Here is a 17,622-nt window from a genome sequence, read left to right as displayed (position 1 = left end):
CAGGTAGGATGGCAGATGCCAGCGCTCTTTCTATCACAGCGAGACATGATAGAATAGGCTTTCTAGATTTTCCTGCTCTTTCGTTGTCATTCAATGCTCCTGTTGTCATGGATGTCAAGGGAAGTTTTGCCACCTAAATCATCTGTGAAATTTGGAAACTGTCCAACAATGAAGTGCCTAGAAAATGTTTCATACTAGGAAGGCATCATTTGTTCTTTCTTCCTTGTCCTAGAACTGTTTCTATTGCTCTTCTGTAATGATGGATGGGACAAGCTTTCAGGATTTGTGAGAAAGGAAATTATTCCTTTCTTAGAATAGCTCTTCTAAGAGGTGTTTTATCTGTAGTAGCAGGGGACTCACATCTAAACGAAACTATTTCAGTGTCACTCTACAATTTACAGTTGAACTGCTATTTCCTGTCTTCTTAAATTTCAATTCTTTTAGTTTATTCTGTGCCGTTCCTGCTTCCTCATCATTTCTCAAAGGGTTTGTCCTAGAGATGAGCATATTAAGTAGAAGTGCTCCTTGAGTTCTGTGTTGGGAACTGCTGTAATTAGTGAGTAAGAGGTGACCCTGTAACTTGCAAACTACAGCCATGTCAAAGGCTTTTTTTCAGAAAGGRAAGATGTAAAGAGTAAAGCAGACAGTGGCTGGAGTTCTGATTTAGGCAATTCCAAAGCATGAAGAGAAAGCTTCCCCTATATTGGGAAGTGAAAGAGGGTCAGAAAATGAGCTTGAGCACTGAAACCCATGAACATCAGTGTTGCTYAATTATTAACATGGTCTTTGATCTCTTTTGCTCAGATGAGCTCTCACCAATTCCATTGYCAGAAAAAAACAATAAGGCTTACTTCCCTTTCACCTGTACTGCTGTAAGCAACACTCCTTCCAACATTGTAAAGGTACAACAAATCCAATTACTTTTTTTTTTCCTTAGGTGTTGAGAAGTTCTTGGTTCTCCTGGATAACAGTTAGCTGAAATAGGACAACTGAGAATTCCTTAGTTTTTATATAAAACAACTTGATTTCTCTTTAACTGATCTCATCTTTAATTTAAGAAAGTTCTGCCTTCAGGGGATATTTTTTTGTTTCATTTTTGTTTTTGTTTGGGTTGTTTTGTTTTTGTTTGTTTGGGGCTTTTTTTTTGTTGTTTTGGCACATTATGAGGCAAATGTATGTATGCATTGATTTGCTCCATCTTCCATGCAGTATATGTTGATGTGTAGCAGGAGGCTTTCCTGCTTTCTGGTTTTACTTGCTTGACAATTGGTCTTTAGAAGAATACATCGTTCTCCTTAAAATATTCTCTGGGTTTTTATAAATCATATTCTTTGTAATCATCTATATTCATCTACATCTGGAAAGATTAAACACAAAATGCTCTTTTAAAGTTTTGGTGGGAATTTCATTTGCCAAAATGTCCATCAGCAATGCTCTCTAAAGTTCTGATGAAAAAATAGTGTTGTCTGTAAAAAAGAGATGTCTTTGAAATATTTATAGAAAATTCTGCAGTATTTTGATAGATTTATACATTTGTGATGATTAACCTAAATCTGTAGTACAGAATAATAGAGCCTTGCCTCTACAAATATAGCAGAATTAATAATATTCTTTTCCATTATCTAGTTTCTCTTCATTAGAACTGCCTATAGTAAAGTGGAGTTCTTCATGTTTATTAAGTTCTGAAACTCCTGATTTGAAAGGAAACCTAATCTAGTGAAGATTGCTGTGCTGGGTCTGTAAGAACATGTGGGGTGGACATATGAATGTAAACTGCCTTCAAGCAAGCATGGAGTGGATTATGGTAATAAATAGGAATTGAAGTCTCAGAGAAGGAAGATCTACACTGGTGTAAAGAGGATCATATTTGTGCTCTTCCATACTAAATACCATTCACTGTTTTTCACACAACCACCAGGTTTGAGGTTCACATGACTATCGAACTTACGTAGGCATGCAATGGGGAGAATGGGAACTTTTATGTCATCATTCATTTGATCTTTTTCAGATATTACTATCAAGTTTGAAATGGTTTCTGACCTATGTGTCAAAAGGCTCATTTCCTGAACACAATGGAACACACAGGAAAAGTGACAGCCAGAGGACCCCCACTAAGCTAAACAGATATTTAGGCTTCCTGAGATCTCKCTGATTCCAGGGTTGCTTCAAAGCATCAGCTGGATTGTCCAGAGATGACACCAATCAGTGAGTCACCAGGAGATGCTGTCCCTATCACCTTTATATACCAAGGGGGGTTACTGCCTGCAAGTATCTGGGACATATTGTGCAACGGAAAATTGTCTTGGAATTGTACAAACCTTTGTCTGGGGGATATTTAGGGAAGAACAGAAGATGGGGAAAGAAAGAGATCAATGTGATTTGGAAGGTATGAGAGTGGTAAAATAGAATGAATAAGGGAATAAAAGGTGTCAGTCATGTATAGGGGTTGCTGACTGGTATACTTGCCCCTCCACATTTACCAGTTTTGTCTGATCACAGCTATATGTGCTGTTCTCTCATTTAACTGCATTTCTGACTATTTCTTCTGGTTATGGTGGCTCTGTGTGCATGTGTGTATGGAGGTTTTGCCAGAAACTGGAAGAGGGACAAAATGTCGCATGGTGAGGGGCCRCATCCCTGTTGTGCCAGCAATAGAGGAGACAAGGGTGAATGTTGTGTGGATGTGAGCGTCAGTGCATGTAGGCACCAGTGAGCATCAAGGTAGACTTGTCTGACAGTACAARATGATTCTTGAAAGCCAAATATTGAGGCAATCAGAAGTGTACAGAAGAGTCAAAGCACATTGTARCAATTGGTTCAGTCTGTTCAGTCAATAACTAAAACAAAAAGGAAGCACTCTTCCTTCTGGTGTCACAAGGGTCCAGATGTTGGCTGAGGGAAAAAAGAGCAGGGCACCGGTGCTGCTCATGTTGTGCGGGTTTTGTAGTTTCTGTCTCTACTGATTTACACGGCTTCCCATGAATTCAAGCACATGTATTGTCAGCACATGTGCAGCCTTTCTTCTGGCTGGACATGGGGACACCAAGCTGCAGCAGCCTTGCTTCAATCAGTCTACCAGGCAGGTCTGGCAGCTCCTGACACCCTAGAAGTGATGATTGTTTCCATTGATCAGAGAGGCTGTAACCAACCAGTGCACACTGAGTCATCTGCATGTTAAATGTCTACACTGGATCAGAGAAATCCCTTTCTGGGAATCTGAATGAATGATCAGCAAGCGCATGGTGCTGCCTGTGTGTCACAGACAGTTTTCCCTTTGCTACCTCTCACATAACCTAAAGGACTAACTGCCTGAAGAGTAAGAAAGCATCCCATAGTGTGCAAGCACATCTCTTCTGAAATCAGCAGCCCACCTGCTTTGGCAGAGAGCGGTTGCAGTGACATCTCTGTAATCTACAGGCTGGCCACAGAGACTGTGTAATGTGCTGTTCTCAAGTCCAATGAACAGTACTTTTGAATTAAAGAAAAGTGAAGGCTTACTAAGGCTTTCAGGCTAAAGTGCCATCTCTACGTGCACAAACAGTTCTCACCCAGTGAGATGTATGTGAACTTTTTTTATGCAAAATGCCATGAAAAATTAACAAAGGCAGAGTATGTGCAGTCCCTGGGATCCCTTCCACCATATGTGCTTTATTACKTCCATAGGCCTAACATATTACCTTTCTGATCAAAGCCTTACTGACTTTGCTCCAGGCTGTTAACTCTCAAGTCCCCCGAGCATTGGAAAATTCTGGCCATTACATCATACAAATGGAACCCATTTATTTTTAAAAGCTTGGGGCTGGATGCTGGGCTATCCCATAATTAATCTGTGATACTCCTCTAAAGTGAGTCTGGTTTAAATTAATGTCTGAGTCTGGTTTAAATTATTGCTAATGGAAGTAGAAACTATTGTATAGGTTTCAATTTACAGAGCATGTTGTTTCCACATCAGTTTTATATTAATTCCTTTTTTTCCCAGACATATGATGAACCAATGATTAGAGTATAGAATAATCATGTCAGCTGATCACACCGAGACACTCTCATTCGAGTCAGCAAGTAATAGTGTTCTACTATGTAACCCATAAAAAATATCCTTGCTTGCAGGGAAGGGAAAACATTTTGAAATGGGTTTTTTTTTGGTTGTTCTTTGAAAAAAGTGCTATATTGCAAGTAAACAATTTATAACATGCATTTTCCTTCTTGAACACTAAATATCTGTCATGTAATGGAAAATCTTGTAGCAAAATTAACTTGTATCCTCACCTTTCACTTTTAGTTTTTCTCTTCTGCTTGACCTACTCACAGTCTCAGGATCACCATATAAAGATATACAATGCTTAAAATCCTTTGACATTACAAGCTTGCTCCCTAATTTTTTTTTTTTTTTCATGAATAACTCAAGGGTCTGTCTAGACCTTTCCCTTGCAAAACAAAAAAAATAAGTTAAAACATACACTATAAAAAAGTCTGCATTTTCAATGTTAACTATTTACAGAGTGGTTAACAAAGTAAGGGAAAAATCTTAAGATGAGAATGTTTGTCAGATGAGAATGTTGATAACACAGAGCAGAAAAAGGCAAATGAACAAGAAGGACRTGCTATTATAGCACTCTATTGAGTGAATTTTGAAACAGGATATGCATCAAGTATGTATTTTAAAGCTGACATTTGCCTTGGATCTTTGTATTGTTCTGAGCATGTTCTTCACACAAAGCACAGCCATCTCCTTGTCTTACTCTGAGAAATTCCTTCCCTGTGTTAGGGGGATATTCTTCAAGGTATCAAGAATTGTCCTATGCATGAAGAATAGCCTGTGCTCAAATGCCTTTTATATTTCTGAAAATTATTTGCTACCATACTATATTGGCTTACCTAGAAACCATACCCTTCACTCTAGCTTAATTTCTTTCTTCTACCCTGTTCTTTGTTACACTTTCAAACACAAAGGTCATGCTAAAAGGATATTCTTAAGTTGACAATAATTTGGTTTCGTTGCTGTCAGAGGATGTGGCCATTTTTTTTGCATACATTGTCATATGGTACAAATACTACAAATATTCTATATTTCTCTACAATTTCTTCAAGGGAGCAGGGCATGAATTCCATTTTCTGGCTTTTGTGACATTGTCTATGTGATGCTGTCTGAGCAGTAATGCAGAGAATCAAAGAAACAGAAAGCAGTCCTATAAGTTGAATAAGCGGATAGATAATGATGCCACAAATCATATAGTGTCCAGATGTTTTGACACCTAATAAATCTATTGCCTAAATTTTTGAACATAAACAGACAATTTCCGAAAGCTAATTGGTATACAAATGCACATTGTACATATGATTTCATTAAGCTTGTCATAAGTAAATTGAGATAGAAAATACCTGTTTAGGCAAATACATTTCAATTTAAACCTTATTTGCTGATGCCTGTGGGAATTCTGAAAGTGAAGGGCTACAAAGACGTAATGAAACACAGGAAATAATTGGTGGCATCAAAGCAAAACCTTCTGGAACCTTCAAATTGGTTTCAGATGCAAATCCAGCTCTGTAAGTGTTTTATAACTCATTCTCAAGAGAGAATGTCAAGCTTTTGGACTCACAGATAATGACATGACAGCCCATAAACTCTTCTTCTGAAATATTCTGCCCTTTCATTAAAAGGAATCTCCTGCAGGTGGAGCAGAATACAGGAAGAGAGACAAATGCAAGGTGAAGAAAAATGTCATATGAAGAGAATCAAATTACTCTATTTAATTTTAGGAAGTATCACACTCCATGTTTCTGATTGTTCTCTGTTCAAAGAGTTCAGTGCCATTTGTACACTGGAAACATTTTTCTTTTAATAACAAAATTAAAAGCCAAAGAAAGCCAAAAATACATACTTGGAGAGATGCCACTTATTTTCCTGACCCCTCTCTTTTCTTACGCTTCTTTCTAGTTCACTAAAGTTAAAGAGCTACAGTTAAAGTGTTTGGTCAGTAAGTGTTGTTTGTTTTTTTTCTTTCTGAGCAAGTGGCATTGGGAGTTAAATTACAGAACTTTCTGTTCCCATCTGCTCTATAACTGGAGTTTCATCTAAGAAGAAATATAAGGGAGACAAGTGTCATGTCCATAATAGTTCAGATGAGTATCAACAGAATGTTTGTAGCCCATTATGGAWTCTCCTTATTTAATACACTCATTTAAATCTCTTTGTAGAACAAACCTCCCAAGATGTTTCCTTTTTAAAATGTGCAATACATCACTCTTTTGGGATATCTGTATGTCTGGAAGTGCAGGGAGATAAGTGAATGTCTTTGAACACACTGGACAAAGAGACATGATCAGTAGTCAGAAAAAAAGAAAAAAAAAAGGACATTAGGGAGGTGGTTGATGAAGCTTATTTTTAGCTGTGAGGATCTAATCTCTTCAGGCTCCTTCTGTAGTCCATTTCTCCTAGGGAAATTTCAGAGTGGGAGCCCAACTCATTATTCTGTGTGCAGGCTCCTGGAGCAGCCCCAGGCAATCACTAAGGGCCACGTCAGACAAGAGCTGCATCCTGTGGCTGCTTTTCCTTGTGCAACTCAGCTCATTCATGTGTGGGCAGGTCCCCATCCCTCTGCTGCACTGAAAGGGACTATCAAAGAGCTGCATGTTATAATTTTCTCTGTCAGTGAAACTGTAATCTATTTATCACTTTTTCAAATAGAATAGAATTTGTTCATTTAAAACACAGTCTTTGAAGAGGATTACATGTTAATTTTACTATAAAATGCAGGAAATTTGAAAAATTACATGTCCATTTGGACCTTCCTCTATACCCTGTTTTRAATGATGATTAGGATTTCATTCCAATTTATTTTCTAAGACTAATCCACTCATGTTTTGAATTATCAGTGTGCATAAACCTAGCCTTAATGCAAGTGGAAGCAAAGTTCAAATTCATAAAGTTCTCTTTCCTTATCCACATGAGGCTTGAAATTCTTAAATTTCCTTTATGCATTTTCAAACTGTTCAGGTTTGACATTTTTTTGCCCACTGTTATTAAGAAGGAAGGCAGCATTCAACTAGTACAGACTGCTGTGATGGCAATTTCAGTGACAAATTATGAACTACATTTTGGCCATGTGTTTAAACTCGACAAGGTTCTGCCAGTTAAACTGTGAGGGTCACAGCTGCCTCATCCTGGAGAGGTGAGAAACCCTAACCTAGTAATGGAGCACTTCAGATTTTATTAGTTCTTCAGTATTAGTGCTTGATAATGCCCATTTTGGCTGACTGATCTAAAGAAATCAACTTTTCCCTTCGTCTGCAACTGTTTCATCTGTTTGTTGATGACTCCTGCTGTCAGATACTGTTTCCTCAGAGCCCTTCACGAAATCACCGCCATCAAAATCAGGACACTTATCAAACATGAACTATTTGAACCACCCAYCTCAGACAGAGATGAGTCAGAGTCCTCATATGCACAAAAAAGTTTCACCAGATCTGAGTGAGCAAAGGACTCCAGAGGAAAAGCAGTGATGGTAATTTCTTCAGCCAGCCGTGAGGAAATGTAATTCTTGTCTCATTCTGTCTGCTGTACACAAGCAAATCCATGCAGGTACCCACAAGAGCCCTAGTAGAAGACTACACTAAAGAAAGAAAGGATCCATTTCCAGGTTGACCATGTTCTGTCTTCAGAGAATGATAGACAAAGGGCTGGAGTTTCAGCATACCTTCAGGCTGAKATCTAAAACATATATTTAGAAAGAAATGGCTTGAAAAGACATGATTTGTCAGCTGTGCCCACTTGCAGCAGCCTGGGCAGCAATAAGACATGAGTTGTGTGTTTCTTGTAAGCTGGCTAGAACATCTAACACATCTAAAAGTGCTCTTATTTTCCTTAAGTTGAGGTGGTTTTCTGTTTTGTTTTTTTTTAAGTTTGCCTCTAAATGGATGAGCCAAATAGCTCTCTTGCCCTGTAGAAATATAGTTGACATACGTTTTGAGCAAGCTGAATTCATTTAGCTTCATTACTGGCGTATCTTTAATTTACAGGGTGTGACTGGGAGTATATTTAAGCTTGGTTCAAGTTATGTTACACAGGGAATTATATGCAGAAAATGCTATTAAAAAGACTTAATTTTCTGGTTAGCCACATTCCTTGACTAAAGAAAATCCAACCAACAACCTCCCCTAGTCTCTATTCCCAGAAAACCCTGTTTGAGTCATAGTCTGGAATCATAACATTATTACTTTAATAATTTCAATTCGGTAGAATAGACTTGCAAGGTGTTTTAATGGTTATTCCTACAAAGGATAAACAAGCAAATGTACATTGAAAGAAGGATATTTCTGAGTTACGGCTTGGTATAAAATTACACTTTATGCTTAGCTTATCATCAAGTACAATTTTGCCAAGCAAATTAAGCAAGAGGAAATTAGAGACAATTAATATTGAATCAATTAGTAAAAGCTTCTTATTTTAAACGGTCATGTCCATGAAAATTATTGCAGTACTGACAAACTAGAAAATGAATTTGTAACAGTGATAGGTACATTTTATTAACATGATCTTGTGAAAAAAAAAATGCAAAGAGCCAGCTTCTTCTCATTCTATTGGTAGTGAATGCTCTAGGTAACACAATGAAGCAATGGCCGAAAGGTCAGACATTCTGATAATCYCTGCATAGACATTTAATACTTGTGGGATGCTGAGAAATCAATAGAAAAGCTGCCTAATTCTGAGGGCTTTTTCCTTTTACTTAAAAGGTTTTTCATGTAAATATTCCCTTGTGAGCGCTGAAGTGAGGATAAAAATTATAATGGCATAGACCCTTGTAGATAATGTACATACTCAAGACAAGACTTTGGATAGCTGTGTTTCAGTTACTGCTCAGCCTGTATCTCGCCTCTGCAGGCTGCTGAACTGATGGGTTGATTCCTGTGAAGTCCAGGGTGCCTCCTGCTCTGCTTCTGGCTATGGGCATTTGCATGCAGGCATGAGTGAGCAGGCATACAACATTGACTAAAGCCCGGGTAGGAACCAGAAAGACAGGTGGGTGCTGCCATGGTCTGTGAGAAACTGGGCGAGTGCTCTGGGCAGAACACACAGCAGAATTTGCAGCCTTCACTTTTAGTAYCATTGCTGCCTTTTATCAGATGCAAAATGAAAAAACAGCCCTGGGAGCAAACTAAACTGTCAATTTACATGTTATGAGTGCCATAACAAGCAATTTTAGAGTCACAGCTGGCCTGGCCTGTCCCTTCATGGTTCATTAGCACCATAGGGCTGGCCATACAATCAGCTGTAATAGGAGAACAAAGCATAACTCCACAGAATTTCGTGTCAGCTGGAAGAGAAGTAGGGTCAGACTGTGAACTTATATTTAGATCTTGCATTTCCTAAGAAAACATGCTAGCCAGAAATATGTGATGTGAAGGGTGAAAGCCATCAGCCCAGGCATATTGCTTCCTCTGGTTGCATTTTGCAAGGAAACGAGTAAGACACGAAGGAGTTTACATTCTGGAGTGGAGCTGTAGAAGCTTCCAAAAATGCATCCCTGAATATGTACTGTGGAATAGACAATGCTATAAATTTGGCCATTTTGTTAATTAATTTTATTTGTTTTAAAGGGAAGAAGTCTATGTAGTTTTTATGTTTCTTGGCTAGGTCTATGATTGTGATAAGACAAGAAACACTGAAATTTGTGTCTGTATCACATAAGCCACAATGTCCAAATCTTTTATCTACTTTATCCTCTTTGGAGGTCAAGGTTACATTCCCAACCTTAGATTTTCAGACTTAATAATCTACAAGGACTGGTGCAGCCACATAATGGGGTTGGGGAGTCCTATAACATATGTAAAGTAAGAGGCAGATCAGTCAAACCAATGACTTAATTATTTATTTTTATCCGAGAGGAAAAAAAAAAAGGTACAAAAATTAGTCTGCAGTTTTTACAGTTCTGAAAAAGCTCACCCATGACTCATTCAAGTCACATCTGACTGCCCAAACTGGTTGAAAGCAAGGGAAAAACTGTGAGATTTGACCCTATTCAACTTAGCAAGGTTTTACTCAGCTGCCTCTTGATCATCTACATTTTGGTGTGAACAGCTGTTGCACTCCTCAGACCAATAAACATACAATAAAAAGCAGAAACAGAGGGCAGTAGATACAGGGGCAGCGGAGAAGCTACAATTCCTTACAGCCAAGACAAAGAGCTCATGGGAATGATACCTGTCATAAATGAGAGAAGTCAGGTTCAAGCACAGTAGGTTCAAAGAGTATATGCACCCATAACTTAAATAGCTGCCCAGTGGAATTTGATTTCCATGCTTCTAAGTTGAAACACTCACTTGCAAAAAGGCAGCATTAAATGCAAGATCTGAAGTTTGCTGCTCGGTAACAACATTGCCTTAGTAATTTCATATCATTCATTTAATTGATAATGTTCACATTTTCCTGGACTTGAAGCAAACTCTGATCTTACCCAGCAGAAACTTCAGTATTKATCCTTGATCCTGCCATGACCTTCCAGTGCCAGATTGGACATCTCACTTATTTTCTCATGATTCAATTCCATTTATGAAAATTTCTCATTATGAAAAATGAAGCTAATATTGTTTCCATGATTTGCAAGCCATGTTGAGGCTAAATGAAAGAATGGTAGCATAAACATATGTAATAAAATATGAAGGAAATTTCTTAGTTTAAGGATACTGGGAATAATATCACTTTTTGATTAAGGAATAACTTAGAGCAAAAAAAAAAACATAATGCAATTTTGTCTCTAAGAATTTATGATTTTCTTGCTTCAAACAAGACTTAATGGATTTCTGTGAGATAAAACATCACTAATGCCAATTAAATCTTCACAATTGCTACTGATTCAAGGTAAGCACTCTAAAATCTTACTTATATAAAAACATTTATCTCAGAAGACATTGTTTGGTGAGAAACATCTCAAAGCTGTTTTATTTCCAGCAGAAAAAGTACATTACTAAAATCTCATTTTGAATGAACTGCATCTTAACATATTAGAAAAATGGTAATGCCAACTTGTGAAGTGCTTTCTAACAAAAAAAATAAAAAAAAGGCTTTAGTACATCTCAATTATAGCAAGTCTCCCATTTTTGAATCTCTTATTTTAAATTGCCAGCAAGGAGTGTGTGTGTTTAATAAATACACATCACACAAGCATATATAATAAATGTCTAAATGTGCATTTATCCCAGAGATGTAATGCTGAGAGGTTTTTAGTTAGATCATTCTAAAAGTTGATTCAAGTGACTGTTAGTCAGTAACCATCTATTTTTAGGTAAGATCAAGAGGCATGATCAAGAGGCATGGCATCAACTGTCCAGAATGATCACATTAATGTGCTAACAGGGATACAGAAACGGAATACCAGATCATTGTGGAGGCTGAAAGCCAGCATTACAGCCCCACAAGTCCTGAAACTGAAACTCAGCTAATTATCGTGTATGACTGAGTCCTGGGAAACTAAAGGGAGGTTTAACAGCCTACATGAAGGAGTATGCTGCCTGTAAACACCACAACCTTGGCTGCCTCTGGGAAAGGAAGGACAGAATGTTGTACCAATAACACAAGTGTTCAAAGACAGAAACAATAACCCACCAATCATATGCTGATGAGTAGAAAAGTGACAGCCTCATTAACTAATGTGTGTTTGCCACAAATGTATACACTAGTTGCTAAGTGGATAAAAGGGGCTTGTCCTGTAATAAAGTAGTTATTGGTTGTGGTAGTTAGTTGTGTGTGTGTGTGTGTGTGTGTGTGTGTGTGTGTGTGTGTGTGTGTATGTGTCTTTTGTGTCTGTTATTTTGTGTCGCTGTCCGGCCAACAGGGACAGATCATATCATCTTCTCATTTTATTGTCTCTTGCACTGATGGATTTTATGATAAAATTTAGCAAAAAAAAACTCCTTCCCCAAAAATTTGTCAAATTTCTTGTTCATATCTTCTGTATCTCTTGTCSTCTCTCAAATACACAGCATGCATTTTTATATCTATATATGATGCCTAAGTGCTTCATTTCAATTGTCATTATTATTCTTCTGGTTTATATTAATTTTTTTTWWAATTTCTTCAGTCTTGCTAAATATCCAACATGGTTTCATATAAAATATATGCTAACTATACAACATGTTATTTATTTATTTCTACCTTTTGTATCAGTAATAGTGTGACCAGGAAGACCAGGGCAATGGTTGTCCCCCTGTACTCAGCACTGGTGAGGCCACACRCAATCCTGTGTTCAGTTCTGGGTACCTCTCTACAAGGCGGACATTGAGGTACTGGAGCATGTCCAGAATTGGGCAACCCAGCTGAGGAAGAGTCTGGAGCACAACTCTGATGAGGAGCTGCTGAGGGAGTTTGAATTTTTTACTCCGGAGAAAAGGAGGCTCAGGGGGCACCTTGTCACTCTCTACAACTGCCTGAAAAGAGGGTGTAGCCAGGTGGGGTCTCTCTCTTCTTCCAGGCAACCAGCAATAGGACAAGACAAAGTAACACCAAATCATGCCAGGGAGGTTTAGATTGGAATTAGGAACATTTCTTTTCATAATGGTGGTTAGGCATTCGAGTAGGCTGACCAGGGAAGCAGTGAAGTCAACACCCCTGGAACTGTTCAAAAGACGTGTGGATATGGCACTCAGGGATAGGATTTAGTGACTTGGCAGTGCTGGGTTACCTCATTGATTTTGGAGCTCTTTTCCAACCTAAACAATTCTATGATTCAATGGCCTTAAGGAAAGACTATTTCATTTTGCATTAAATTCAGGTAAGTCTAATAATTCTCCTKATTTCTTTACCAGATTTAGTTTCTACCAATTTCTGTCTCATTACTTTTTCAGCCCATTTATTATGTGTTTCTTCACAGTACTTCAAYATCCAGATTCCAGCTAACATCTCATAATCTGTTGGGCTTTTCCATCAAAGGCATTTTTATATACTACTGTTGACACAATTGTGTCATAGCAGATATTGTTGTCTTAGTCTTCTACAACTTGTCGTATAAATGAACATCCCATTTGCAGTTGAAAAAAATAATTGTACTATCAGATCACAGAATTTACTGGCAAATCAGATAAATATTCATATAACATGTGTAGTATTTACTCTGCAGATTGGCAACAGGTTGGCTAAATTTAAAAAATCCTGGGGCCCTGAGCTGAGATAAATGAGAGSAAACGTTTTCATGTATCCAGGGACAAATAATTAAGTCTGAAGAAGCCTCCTACTACCTAACTGTCTCCTGATAATTTCTAGATTTCACTCAGCTTGAAACTTAGGGAAGAAAGCTTTGCTATGTATAGTTGTGGTTTCTTCTTTCTTTACTTTTTTCTTATGGTAAATTACAACAACTGAATTCAGTCCTGTCTTTTTCAGTCCCAGTCTTTGAGCACCTGTGTTGGATATTTTGTTCAAAATGGGCATTAGCTGTTTTGTTTCCAGCTATCATGTGTAATGGGAGAATGGGCATCCTGGTGTGTTCACCCAGAGGGGCAGCTTGGGGCATGCAGGGTCAAGGGTGCTTTCCTGGCCCACAGATGTGCACACCAGAGTATGGGACTGTTGTGCCACCTTTGTTTAAACCCTTCCAAATTTGGGAAGTACCATAATTTCTTCGGTACATTTATTTTCAGTTTGTAGCTACACCAACAGCAGCGCTGTTGTCTACCTCTATTGCCTGAGAGGTGAATCAGGTAGAGGGGATATGAATCTCCCCTTCCTGCGCTGACATGACTGAGTGCCTTTGGAAGCCATCCCTGGAGACAAGACATTCATTTTCAGCACCTCTCAGGTAGCCTTTTAGTTTCTACTCGGATTGTTGACACTCCAACTGGGATGTTTAAAACCTGTCATGTTGGTCTCATTATCATCAAGAGAAATTTAGGGCTCTATTGAGTAGCCTAAGTATCATTTGAAATGTGGTCTAGCTGCCACTCTGCAGGTGGGGTATGTCCACTGTAAGTTCACCTTCCTTCCTCTGAGAGCTAGACAGAAAAGAATAAGAAATGTGACTCAGTCCTTTTTTTTCTACCCCAAGGGCTTCAGCCTCTCTTTCAGCAAGATGGCTACTAGAGCTGCCAAGAGCAAATCCTGGTCCCACCCAGGCTGTGTCTGGGCCTCAGGCACTCAGTGACATTCTCAAGACAAGGCTCCCACATTTGCTCCTCAGACCTGCTGCCTCTCCCAGAACTGATCAGCAGTAAAGAGGCCTTTTCTAGGTGACAAGAAATAATGCTACTGAAGTAGAGACCAGAACGTGGYGCTACCCCTCTTAACAGTAGGATTTACCTGCTTAGGTTCAGTTTGTTCCCTGTCCCCTGCTTGTTTGCCCACTGTCCTCTGATGACGTGTCGTGTAGTGTCGTGTCGTGTCATGTCATGTCATGTCACATCATCTTATGTCATGTCATTTACTCACACTGTTCTCACATCCCTTTGAATATTTTTGCTTATGCAGCTCCCTCTAGATACTTCTCAACAGTGCAATCATGCTTGGCACTCCTCAGACAATTTAGTTCTAGTTAGAGCTCTGCATGCCTCAAGTAGCCTAGTCTGTGTTTCAAGTACAATTGTCTGAGAAGAGCAGAAACAATTTCCTTCCCTTTGCTCAGTACTGATATTGACATTATTATTTTTATATTTTATTCTTGAATAATGCCTTTAGTATCAGAGCACCATTGTATAAAGCATGGCAGAAATATAACCAGAAAGGATATAACTCTCTGTACCATATAGGTGTCTATACCAAATTGCTTAGAAATGAAATACGAATAAGAATAGGAGCTCTACTCCTTTAACTTTATGTATGGAGAGTGGATAAAAGAATGGAAAAATCCAGATACCTACAGAAAGAAGGTAGGGACTATCAAGAGTGATTCACAAGGAATTTGGGAGTATCTGTTTTCCAAAAATGACCTACTTCTCTGCCAATAGAGTGATCTCATCATACCTGTTATATATCTCTTGCTCCACTTCCCTTGAGGTCAAGAAGTTATTTGCTTTTTCTTTAGTCTCTGCCTGCAGGAAATGTCTATTCTGCTATTCCAACCACCTGCAAATATGAATGGATATACAAACACATCTTCTGGAATGCTAACATTTCTCCTATTCAGATTGTGGAGGCCGAAAGCTGGCACTGCGGCSTTGCAGGTCCTGAATCTGAAATTCAACCCATAATAGTATACCCCTGAGATTTGGGAAAACAAAAGGGAGTCTGAAAGTCTGGATGGAGGAGGACAAGATAGACGAGGATGTTACCAAAGCAATGCGACTGAGTGGCCTTGACTGCCTCTAGGAAAAGGAAAATGGAATGTTGAAGAAGAGCAGTTAAATAGGGCAGATGCCAAAGACAGAGCAAAATCGCGAGAATTAATGACACCGCAGCTTTTGCACCACACCAATCATATGCTGACGAGTAGAGAAGGGGCTGCTAACTAGCCACTAGACAATTGCCATTTATGCGGAAGACTTAGTATACACCTGTTGCTAAATAGATAAAAGGGGCTCAGCATGTGTCTTTTGCTCGTTATTTGTGTCACGTTGTCGGCCTCTACTGCGACATCAGATGACTTTTATTTTTCTGTGTCAACATACAACAAGTAGATACGATTTGCAGGAACTGACAGCACAGGAAGGCAATAGCATGAYCATAATAGTATTACAGCTCATACATCCAAAAATCTTAATGCAAATGATAAGAGTTGCATTCTTTTGGAGCTGTACCCAGAGCTGTGACATAATTTTTTTAACTTGCTCACTAGTAGACCTAACTTTTTCAGCCTTTGCAAAGGGTACCTATGAGGAAGAGAACCTAAACCTATCACCTAGAAAGGTACTGGAACAAATTCCTAAACCTCAGGTTAAAAGCACTTGAAGGATAATATGGTAATAAAAACAGATCAATATGGATTTTTCAAGAGCAGACACACCTCTCTAGTTCCATTTCTCAGTACACTAACAATGCCTAGGGGTAGGGTAGGAATAGAAGATACATACATCTTGACTTCAGTAAAGATTGTGGCTGTACCCCTACAACATTTTCAAACGCAAACTTGGAAAATATTGTTGAAGGTGTTGTATTAAGGATTTTCTTTCAAAAAATGGAAAGTTTTGACAAGTTGTGAGGCCCTGCAAAAGTCCCTCCCCACTAATATTCAATATAAACCKTGAATATGTATATATGGGGAACATTGGGAAGTAGAGTATGCACTTCAATGGTCAGAACTGAGACTGAATTTTATAAATTAGACCCCTAGTCTTAAGTCTATATAATGACATTTAACAAGACCAAGCTAAAAGTTCCCCAGGTAGAAAAGAAAAATTAAAATCACAAATGCAAAATGAGATAAAAAACAGAATTTATAGTTATCTAATTACACTGCAAGCAAGGCTTGGGGGCGGTTGCATGAAATGTGTCAGTATTTGAGATGCTGTCACAAGAGAGACAAGTCTCATTCTGAAATGTCATTACATACAAGAATTACTGATAACTAAATATTAACACACAAGTAATTATTAATATACTCCATAATTACTACACTCCTTGGAACAAAYGCTAGGGACTCGATGGAAACATTATGTTCCATTTTGAAAACCATCATTAAAAAAAGTTTGTGGGTAATCTGGAAGGAAACCCCAAGTGATGAACAAAACTAAGTAATCTAAACAATTTGCAGTAAAAACTGAAGAAAATGTTCAGTCCAGAAAAGACTGAGACAAGATGGTATAATCATGTTAAGAGATTTGARACTGTTAGAACAGTAATCAACTGTTTTCAATAGGAGTGATCAAAAGCAAGAGGAATTAATATATTTAAAGATATTTAAATTAGACATTGCAAAAGCTTTTTTGATGTCAAGATAATTGAACAATTAATCTAATTTATTTTTTTAATTTATTATCTCTGGAGGTTATGGAATTCCTGGAACTGGAGATTTTGAAAAACAAGTCCAGTTAATGAAGTATCTGTCAGGAGTAGCCCAGAAACTGTGTTAGACCTTGTTTCAGAGCTAGGAAAGGCAGTCAATGACCTTCCAAGATATCCTTCTATCTTTTGTTTCAATGGAGGACCAAAGGAGTGTAGCTGGATCCACAGCTGGTATCTGTGGATGGTAACCATCTTCTGCTTGCTCTCTCATCTTCTGCTTGCTCCCTCTCTCTCTCTCCCCTCTCTTTACTGGTTTTTTTTTCCAATCTCTCTACCTCACATTGGTTGCTCAAAAAATTCCATAATATTGACATCAAAATATTGTCTCCATTGATCCATAATTAAGGCAAGAGCATCTTACTCTACTCCGATTTTTACCCTACCCATTCTCTACTCTGATTTTACCTGACTTACTCTACTCCGATTTTTACCCTACCCGAGTTTCTCTACTCCAATTTTTACCCGAGTTTCTCTACTCTGATTTTTACCCGACCTGAGTTATTCTACTCTGATTTTTACCCCACCCCTGTTCTATACTCCAAATTTACCCGAGTTTTTCTACTCTGATTTTTACCCAAGTTACTCTACTCCGATTTTTACCCGACCCGAGTTTTTCTACTCCAATTTTTACCCAAGTTTCTCTACTCCAATTTTTACCTGAGTTACTCTACTCCGATTTTTACCCGACCCCTGTTCTCTAC

The sequence above is a fragment of the Malurus melanocephalus genome, unplaced genomic scaffold, assembly GCF_030028575.1.
Source record: "Malurus melanocephalus ecotype Western Australia unplaced genomic scaffold, MMel_1.1 scaffold_160, whole genome shotgun sequence".
In the NCBI taxonomy this organism is placed as follows: domain Eukaryota; kingdom Metazoa; phylum Chordata; class Aves; order Passeriformes; family Maluridae; genus Malurus; species Malurus melanocephalus.
This window is presented reverse-complemented; position numbering follows the sequence as displayed.